Genomic DNA, 10,000 nt, shown 5'->3' with positions numbered 1-10,000 from the left:
GCTAGGCTAGGCTAACAGTGTGCCTCTGCTCCAGCCTGTGTGCTAGGCTAGGCTAACAGTTTCCCTCTGCTCCAGCCTGTGTGCTAGGCTAGGCTAATAGTTTCCCTCTGCTCCAGCCTGTGTGCTAGGCTAGGCTAACAGTGTGCCTCTGCTCCAGCCTGTGTGCTAGGCTAGGCTAACAGTTTCCCTCTGCTCCAGCCTGTGTGCTAGGCTAGGCTAACAGTTTCCCTCTGCTCCAGCCTGTGTGCTAGGCTATGCTAACAGTGTGCCTCTGCTCCAGCCTGTGTGCTGAAGCTAGGCTAACAGTTTCCCTCTGCTCCAGCCTGTGTGCTAGGCTAGGCTAACAGTGTGCCTCTGCTCCAGCCTGTGTGCTAGGCTAGGCTAACAGTGTGCCTCTGCTCCAGCCTGTGTGCTTGGCTAGGCTAACAGTTTCCTCTGCTACAGCCTGTGTGCTAGGCTAGGCTAATAGTTCCCTCTGCTCCAGCCTGTGTGCTAGTCTAGGCTAACAGTGCCTCTGCTCCAGCCTGTGTGCTAGGCTAGGCTAACAGTGTGCCTCTGCTCCAGCCTGTGTGCTAGGCTATGCTAACAGTGTGCCTCTGCTCCAGCCTGTGTGCTAGGCTAGGCTAACAGTTTCCCTCTGCTCCAGCCTGTGTGCTAGGCTAGGCTAACAGTGTGCCTCTGCTCCAGCCTGTGTGCTAGGCTAGGCTAACAGTGTGCCTCTGCTCCAGCCTGTGTGCTAGGCTAGGCTAACAGTTTCCCTCTGCTACAGCCTGTGTGCTAGGCTAGGCTAATAGTTTCCCTCTGCTCCAGCCTGTGTGCTAGTCTAGGCTAACAGTGTGCCTCTGCTCCAGCCTGTGTGCTAGGCTAGGCTAACAGTGTGCCTCTGCTCCAGCCTGTGTGCTAGGCTAGGCTAACAGTTTCCCTCTGCTCCAGCCTGTGTGCTAGGCTAGGCTAACAGTGTGCCTCTGCTCCAGCCTGTGTGCTAGGCTAGGCTAACAGTGTGCCTCTGCTCCAGCCTGTGTGCTAGGCTAGGCTAACAGTTTCCCTCTGCTCCAGCCTGTGTGCTAGGCTAGGCTAACAGGACCCTCTGCCTTGTCTTTGTGCTAGGCTAGGCTAACAGTTCCCTCTGCTCCAGCCTGTGTGCTAGGCTAGGCTAACAGTTTCCCTCTGCTCCAGCCTGTGTGCTAGGCTAGGCTAACAGTGTGCCTCTGCTCCAGCCTGTGTGCTAGGCTAGGCTAACAGTTCCCTCTGCTCCAGCCTGTGTGCTAGGCTAGGCTAACAGGATCCTCTGCCTTGTCTTTGTGCTAGGCTAGGCTAACAGTGAGCCTCTGCTCCTGCCTGTGTGATAGGCTAGGCTAACAGTGTCCCTCTGCTCCTGCCTGAGTGCTAGGCTAGGCTAACAGTTTCCTCTGCTCCAGCCTGTGTGCTAGGCTAGGCTAACAGTGTGCCTCTGCTCCAGCCTGTGTGCTAGGCTAGGCTAACAGTTTCCCTCTGCTCCAGCCTGTGTGCTAGGCTAGGCTAATAGTTTCCCTCTGCTCCAGCCTGTGTGCTAGGCTAGGCTAACAGTGTGCCTCTGCTCCAGCCTGTGTGCTAGGCTAGGCTAACAGTTTCCCTCTGCTCCAGCCTGTGTGCTAGGCTAGGCTAACAGTTTCCCTCTGCTCCAGCCTGTGTGCTAGGCTATGCTAACAGTGTGCCTCTGCTCCAGCCTGTGTGCTAGGCTAGGCTAACAGTTTCCCTCTGCTCCAGCCTGTGTGCTAGGCTAGGCTAACAGTGTGCCTCTGCTCCAGCCTGTGTGCTAGGCTAGGCTAACAGTGTGCCTCTGCTCCAGCCTGTGTGCTAGGCTAGGCTAACAGTTTCCCTCTGCTACAGCCTGTGTGCTAGGCTAGGCTAATAGTTTCCTCTGCTCCAGCCTGTGTGCTAGTCTAGGCTAACAGTGTGCCTCTGCTCCAGCCTGTGTGCTAGGCTAGGCTAACAGTGTGCCTCTGCTCCAGCCTGTGTGCTAGGCTAGGCTAACAGTTTCCCTCTGCTCCAGCCTGTGTGCTAGGCTAGGCTAACAGTGTGCCTCTGCTCCAGCCTGTGTGCTAGGCTAGGCTAACAGTGTGCCTCTGCTCCAGCCTGTGTGCTAGGCTAGGCTAACAGTTCCTCTGCTCCAGCCTGTGTGCTAGGCTAGGCTAACAGTTTCCCTCTGCTCCAGCCTGTGTGCTAGGCTAGGCTAACAGTTTCCCTCTGCTCCAGCCTGTGTGCTAGGCTAGGCTAACAGTTTCCCTCTGCTCCAGCCTGTGTGCTAGGCTAGGCTAACAGTGTGCCTCTGCTCCAGCCTGTGTGCTAGGCTAGGCTAACAGTTTCCCTCTGCTCCAGCCTGTGTGCTAGGCTAGGCTAACAGTGTGCCTCTGCTCCAGCCTGTGTGCTAGGCTAGGCTAACAGTGTGCCTCTGCTCCAGCCTGTGTGCTAGGCTAGGCTAACAGTTTCCCTCTGCTCCAGCCTGTGTGCTAGGCTAGGCTAACAGTGTGCCTCTGCTCCAGCCTGTGTGCTAGGCTAGGCTAACAGTGTGCCTCTGCTCCAGCCTGTGTGCTAGGCTAGGCTAACAGTTTCCCTCTGCTCCAGCCTGTGTGCTAGGCTAGGCTAACAGTTTCCCTCTGCTCCAGCCTGTGTGCTAGGCTAGGCTAACAGTGTGCCTCTGCTCCAGCCTGTGTGCTAGGCTAGGCTAACAGTGTGCCTCTGCTCCAGCCTGTGTGCTAGGCTAGGCTAACAGTGTGCCTCTGCTCCAGCCTGTGTGCTAGGCTAGGCTAACAGTTTCCCTCTGCTCCAGCCTGTGTGCTAGGCTAGGCTAACAGTGTGCCGCTGCTCCTTTCTGTGTGCTAGGCTAGGCTAACAGTTTCCCTCTGCTCCAGCCTGTGTGCTAGGCTAGGCTAACAGTTTCCCTCTGCTCCAGCCTGTGTGCTAGGCTAGGCTTAGCGTGTATTTCCTCCTTTGCACACACGACCTCCACCATCTGCCTCCAATAGAAGCCCCAGTGCATTGTGGGCGTTCAGTACATACACTACCGTTCAAAAGTTTGGGATCACCCAGACAATTTCGTGTCTTCCATGAAAAATCACACTTTTATTTATCAAATGAATATAAAATATAGTCAAGACATTGACAAGGTTAGAAATAATGATTAATATTTGAAATATTAATTTTGTTCTACAAACTTCAAGCTCAAAGGAAGGCCAGTTGTATAGCTTATATCACCAGCATAACTGTTTTCAGCTGTGCTAACATAATTGCACAGGTTTTCTAATCAGACATTAGTCTTCTAAGGCGATGACACAATATACCATCAGAACACTGGAGTGATGATGAAATGGGCCTCTATACACCTCTGGAGACATGTCATTAGAAACCAGACGTTCCACCTAAAAGAGTCATTTACCACATTAACAATGTAGAGAGGGTATTTATGATTAATGTTATCTTTATTGAAAAAACAGCTTTACTTTGAAGAATAAAGACATTTCTAAGTGACCCCAAACTTTTGAACGGTAGTGTACATAGTTATATATACATAGTTATATATATTTATATATACATATTTATATATACATAGTTATATATATTTATATATACATATTTATATATACATAGTTATATATATATATTTATAAATACATATATTTACATATTTATATATACATATTTATATATACATAGTTATATATATTTATATATACATATTTATATATACATAGTTATATATATATATTTATAAATACATATATTTACATATTTATATATACATATTTATATATACATAGTTATATATACAAAGTTATACATACATATTTATATATACATAGTTATATATATATTTATATATACATAGTTATATATACATAGTTATATATATTTATATATACATATTTATATATACATAGTTATATATATATATTTATATATACATAGTTATATATACAAAGTTATACATACATATTTATATATACATAGTTATATATATATTTATATATACATAGTTATATATATTTATATATACATAGTTATATATACATAGTTATATATATTTATATATACATAGTTATATATACATAGTTATATATACATAGTTATATATATTTATATATACATAGTTATATATTCATAGTTATATATACATAGTTATATATATATTTATATATACATAGTTATATATACATAGTTATATATACATATTTATATATACATAGTTATATATACATATTTATATATACATATTTATATATACATAGTTATATATACATATTTATATATATATATTTATATATACATAGTTATATATACATATTTATATATAGTTATATATATATATTTATATACATAGTTATATATACATAGTGATATATTTATATATACATAGTGATATATTTATATATACATAGTGATATATTTATATATACATATTTGTGTGTGAGGAAGGAGTGTGTGGATGTTGAAGGTCACATGACCTCCCCGTCTCCCAGTATCAGAGAGGTGTAGTACTAGTACATCACCAGTACTTCACACATGAAGTACTGGTGATGTACTAGTACCAACAAGTACATCGCCAGTTCTTCATGTGATGTACTTGTTGGTACTAGTACATCACCAGTACTTCACACATGAAGTACTGGTGATGTACTAGTACCAACAAGTACATCGCCAGTTCTTCATGTGATGTACTTGTAGTAGTTGTTGGAGTTCATCTGGTTTTACATTTAAACCAGCAGGTGGTCTTCCTGCTAACACACACACACACACACAGAGACACACAGAGACACACACACACACACACACACACACACAGAGACACACACAGAGACACACACACAGGTGTGTGTGTGTGTGTGTGTCTCTGTGTGTGTGTGTGTCTCTGTGTGTGTGTGTGTGTGTGTGTGTGTCTCTGTGTGTGTAAATTGTTACCAAACATGAAGTTTCATCATCACAGATCCACAAGGAGAAGGAAATTAAAACCAGGAGAGGAGAGAAAGAGAGGGGAGGAGAGGAAAGAGAGGAGAGGAGAGAAAGAGAGGAGAGGAGGGAAAGAGAGGAGAGGGGAGGAAAGAGAGGAGAGGAGGGAAGGAGGGAGGAGAGGAGGAAAGAGAGGAGAGGAGAGAAAGAGAGGAGGAGGAAGAGAGAGGAGAGGAGGGGAAAGAGAGGAGGGAGGAAGAGGAGAGGAGGGAAGAGAGGAGGGAGGGAAAGAGGGAGAGGAGGAAAAGAGGAGAGGAGGGAGAGAGAGAGGAGGAAAGGAGGAGGGAGGAAAGAGAGGAGAGGAAAGAGAGGAAAGAGGAGGAGGAAAGAGAGGAGAGGAGGAAAGAGAGAGGGAGGAAAGAGAGGAGAGGAGGAAAGAGAGGAGAGGGAGGAAGAGAGGAGAGGAGGAAAGAGGAGGGAGGAGGGGAGGAGAGGAGGAGAGAGGAGGGGAGGAGGAGAGAGGAGGGGAGGAGAGGAGGAGAGGAGGAAGGAGAGGAGAGGGAGGAGAGGAGGAGGGAGAAAGAGGAGAGGAGGAAAGAGAGGAGAGGAGGAAAGAGAGGAGAGGGAGGAAAGAGAGGGAGGGAAGGAGGAGAGGGAGGGAAAGAGAGGAGAGGGGGGAAAGAGAGGAGAGGAGGGAAAGAGAGGAGAGAGGAGAGGGGAGGAAAGAGAGGAGAGGAGGGAAAGAGAGGAGAGGAGGGAAAGAGAGGAGAGGGGAGGAAAGAGAGGAGAGGAGGGAAAGAGAGGAGAGGGGAGGAAGGAGAGAGGAGGGAAAGAGAGGAGAGGAGGGAAAGAGAGGAGGAGAGGAGAGGAGGAAAAGAGAGGAGAGGAGGGAAAGAGAGGAGAGGAGGGAAGGAGAGAAAGAGGGGAGGGGAGAGAGGAGGGGAGGAAAGAGAGGAGAGGAGGGAAAGAGAGGAGAGGAGGCAAAGAGAGGAGAGGGGAGGAAGGAGAGGAGGGAAAGAGAGGAGAGGGGAGGAAGGAGAGGAGAGGAGGGAAAGAGAGGAGGGAGGGAAAGGAGGAAAAGAGGAGAGGAGGAAGAGAGAGGAGGGAAAGAGAGGAGAGGAGGAAAGAGAGGAGGGAGGAAAGAGAGGAGAGGAGGGAAAGAGAGGAGGAAGGAAGAGAGGAGAGGAGGAAAGAGAGGAGAGGAGGAAAGAGAGGAGAGGAGGGGAAGAGAGGAGAGGGGAAAGAGAGGAGGAGGGAGGAAGAGAGGAGAGGAGGGAAAGAGAGGAGAGGAAAAAGAGGAGAGGAGGAAAGAGAGGAGGAGGGAAAGAGAGGAGAGGAGGGAAAGAGGGGGGAGGAAGGAGAGGAGGAAAGAGAGGGGAGGGGAGGAAAGAGAGGAGAGGAGGGAAAGAGAGGAGGAGGGAGGAGAAAGAGGAGGGAGAAAGAGAGGAGAGGAGGAGAGAGGAGAGGAGGAAGGAGAGGAGAGGAGGGAAAGAGAGGAGAGGAGGAGGAGAGGAGAGGAGGGAAAGAGAGGAGAGGAGGCAAAGAGAGGAGAGGGGAGGAAGGAGAGGAGGGAAAGAGAGGAGAGGGGAGGAAAGAGAGGAGAGGAGGAAAGAGAGGAGAGGGGAGGAAAGAGAGGAGAGGAGGGAAAGAGAGGAGAGGAGGGAAAGAGAGGAGAGGGGAGAGGAGGAAGAGAGGAGAGGAGGAAAGAGAGGAGAGGGGAGGAAAGAGAGGAGAGGAGGGAAAGAGAGGAGAGGAGGAAAGAGAGGAGAGGAGGGAAAGAGAGGAGAGGGGAGGAAAGAGAGGAGAGGAGGGAAAGAGAGGAGAGGAGGGAAAGAGAGGAGAGGAGGGAAAGAGAGGAGGAGGAAAGAGAGGAGAGGGAGAAAAGAGGAGAGGAGGGAAGAGAGGAGAGGAGAGAGGAAAGAGAGGAGGAGGAAAGAGAGGGAGGGGAGGAAAGAGAGGAGAGGAGGAGAGAGAGGAGAGGGAGGAAAGAGAGGAGAGGGAGGAAAGAGAGAGGAGGAAAGAGAGGAAAGAGAGGAGGAAAAGAGAGGAGAGGGAGGAGAGAGAGAGGAGGAAAGAGAGGAGAGGAGGGAGGAAGAGGAGGAGAGGAGGAAAGAGAGGAGAGGAGGAAGAGGAGGAGAGGAGAGAAGAGAGGAGGAGGAAAGAGGAGAGGGGAAAAAGAGAGGAGGAGGGAAAGAGAGGAGAGAGAGGAGAGGGAGGAAAGAGGAGGGAAAGAGAGGAGAGGGAGGAAAAGAGAGGAGAGGAGGCAAAGAGAGGAGAGGGGAGGAAGGAGAGGAGAGGAGGGAAAGAGAGGAGAGGGGAGGAAAGAGAGGAGAGGAGGGAAAGAGAGGAGAGGAGGGAGGAAAGAGGAGGGAGGAAAAGAGGAGGAGGAGGAAGAGAGGGGGAGGAAGAGAGGGGAGGAAAGAGAGGAGAGGAGGGAAAGAGAGGAGAGGGGAGGAAAGAGAGGAGAGGAGAGGAGAGAAAGAGAGGGGAGGAAAGAGAGGGGAGGGGAGGAAAGAGAGGAGGAGAGGAGAGGAGAGAAAGAGAGGGGAGGGGAGGAAAGAGAGGAGGAGGGAAAGAGAGGAGAGGAGGGAAAGAGAGGAGAGGGGAGGAAGGAGAGGAGAGGAAGGAGAGGAGGGGGGAAAGAGAGGAGAGGGGAGGAAGGAGAGGAGGAGGGAAAGAGAGGGAGAGGAGAAAGAGAGGAGGGAGGAAAGAGAGGAGAGGGAGGAAAGAGAGGGAGGAAGGAGGGGAGGGAAAGAGAGGAGAGGGGAGGAAAGAGAGGAGGGAAAGAGAGGAGAGGGGGGAAAGAGAGGAGAGGAGAGGGGAGGAAAGAGAGGAGAGGAGGAAAAGAGAGGAGAGGGAGGAAAGAGAGGAGAGGAGGGAAAGAGAGGAGGAGAGAGGGAGAGGAGAGGAGGAAAGAGAGGAGGAAAGAGAGGACGAGGAAAAGAGAGGAGAGGGGAGGAAAGAGAGGGGAGGGGAGGAAAGAGAGGAGAGGAGAGGAGAGAAAGAGAGGGGAGGGGAGGAAAGAGAGGAGAGGAGGGAAAGAGAGGAGAGGGGAGGAAGAGAGGAGAGGGGAGGGAAAGAGAGGAGAGGAGAGGAGAGGAGAGGAGGAAAGAGAGGAGAGGAGGATAGAGAGGAGAGGAGGAAAGGAGAGGAGGAAAGAGAGGAGAGGGAAAAAGAGAGGAGGGAGGAAAGAGAGGAGGAGGGGAAAGGAGAGAGAGAGGAGGAAAGAGGGAGAGGGAGGAAAGAGAGGAGAGGAGGCAAAGAGAGGAGAGGGGAAAGAGAGGAGGAAGAGAGGAGAGGAGGAAAGAGAGGAGAGGAGGAAAGAGAGGAGAGAGGAGGAGAGGAGAGGAGGAAAGAGAGGGAAAGAGAGGAGAAAGAGGAGGAGAGGAAGAGAGGAGAGGAGGAAGGAGAGGAGAGGGAGGAAAGAGAGGAGGAGGAAGAGAGGAGAGGGAGGAAAGAGAGGAGAGGAGGAAAGAGAGGAGGAAAAGAGAGGAGAGGAGGAAGAGAGGAGAGGGAGGAAAGAGAGGAGGAGGAGGAAGAGAGAGGAGGAGGAAGAGAGAGAGAGAGGAGGAGAGGAGGAAAGAGAGGAGGAGAGGAGGAGAGAGAGGAGGAAAGAGGAGGAAAAGAGGAGAGGAGGGAAAGAGAGGAGAGGAGGGAAAGAGAGGAGAGGAGAGAGGAGAGGGGAGGAAAGAGAGGAGAGGAGGGAAAGAGAGGAGAGGGGAGGAAAGAGAGGAGAGGAGAGAAAGAGAGGAGAGGGGAGGAAAGAGAGGAGAGGAGGGAAAGAGAGGAGAGGGGAGGAAAGAGAGGAGAGGAGGGGAAAGAGAGGGAAGGGGAGGAAAGAGAGGAGAGGAGAGGAGAGGAGGAAAGAGGAGGAGAGGGGAGGAAAGAGAGGAGAGGAGGGAAAGAGAGGAGGAGGAAAGAGAGGAGAGAAAGAGAGGAGGGAAAGAGGAGGAGAGGCGGAGGAAGAGAGGAGATGCGGAGGAAGAGAGGAGGAGAGGAGGAAAGAGAGGAGAGGAGGGAGAGGGAGAGAGGAGGAGGAAAGAGAGGAGAGGAGAGGAGGAAAGAGGAGAGGAGGAAAGAGAGGAGAGGAGAAAAGAGAGGAGAGGGAGGAAAGAGAGGAGAGGAGGAAAGAGGAGGAGAGAGAAGAGGAGAGGAGAGGAAAGAGAGGAGGAGAGAAAGAGAGGAGGAGGGAAAGGAGAGGAGGAAAGAGGAGAGGGAGGAGAGAGGAGGAGGAAAGAGAGGAGGGAGGAAGAGAGGAGAGGAGGGAAGAGAGGAGAGGAGGAAAGAGAGGAGAGGAGAGAAAGAGAGGAGACGAGGGAAGGAGAGGAGGGGAGGAAAGTGAGGAGGAAAGAGAGGAGAGGAGGAAAGAGAGGAGAGGAGGAAAGAGAGGAGGAAAAGGAGGAGAGGAGAGAGAGAAAGAGAGGAGAGGAGGAAAGAGAGAGAGGAGGAAAGAGAGGAGAGGAGAAAGAGAGAGGAGGAAAGAGAGGGTGGAAAGAGAGGGGAGGAGGAAAGAGAGGAGAGGAGGAAAGAGGAGAGGAGGAAAAGAGGAGAGAGGAGAGGAGATAGGAGGAGAGGAGGGAGAAGGAGAGAGGAGGGAGGAGAGGAGAGGAGGAGGGAGAAAGAGAGGAGAGGAAAGAGAGGAGGAAAAGAGAGGAGGAAAGAGGAGGAGGAGAGGAGGGAAAGAGAGGAGAGGAGGGGGAAAAGAGAGAGGAGGGAGAAAGAGAGGAGAGAGGAGAAGAGAGGAGGAGGAAGAGAGGAGAGAGAGGAGGGAAGGAGAGAGAGGGGAAAGAGAGGAAAGAGAGGAGAGGAGGAAGGAGAGGAGAGGAGGAAAGAGGGAGGGAAAGAGAGGAGAGGAGGAAAGAGAGGAGAGGAGAAAGAGAGGAGAGGAGGAAAGAGAGGAGGAGGGAAGGAGAGAGAGAGGAGGAGAGAGGAGGAAGAGAGAGGGGAGGGGAAGGAGAGGAGGGAAAGAGAGGAGAGAAAGAGAGGAGAGGAGGGAAGGAGAGGAGGGGAGGAAAGAGAGGAGGAAAGAGAGGAGAGGAGGGAAGGAGAGGAGAGAAAGAGAGGGGAGGAGGGAAGG

The 10,000-nt window shown here is 50.3% G+C and overlaps 1 protein-coding gene across 1 annotated transcript in view; it reads right to left on the bottom strand.

Annotated features, from left to right (window-relative positions):
• The window catches only part of si:ch211-191i18.2 (uncharacterized protein LOC564095 homolog), a 16,897-nt gene that overhangs the window by 6,152 nt on the left and 745 nt on the right, over positions 1-10,000 (bottom strand). The window lies entirely within an intron of this gene.

This window comes from Pseudoliparis swirei, chromosome 1, assembly GCF_029220125.1.
Source record: "Pseudoliparis swirei isolate HS2019 ecotype Mariana Trench chromosome 1, NWPU_hadal_v1, whole genome shotgun sequence".
Taxonomy (NCBI): domain Eukaryota; kingdom Metazoa; phylum Chordata; class Actinopteri; order Perciformes; family Liparidae; genus Pseudoliparis; species Pseudoliparis swirei.
This window is presented reverse-complemented; position numbering and strand designations above follow the sequence as displayed.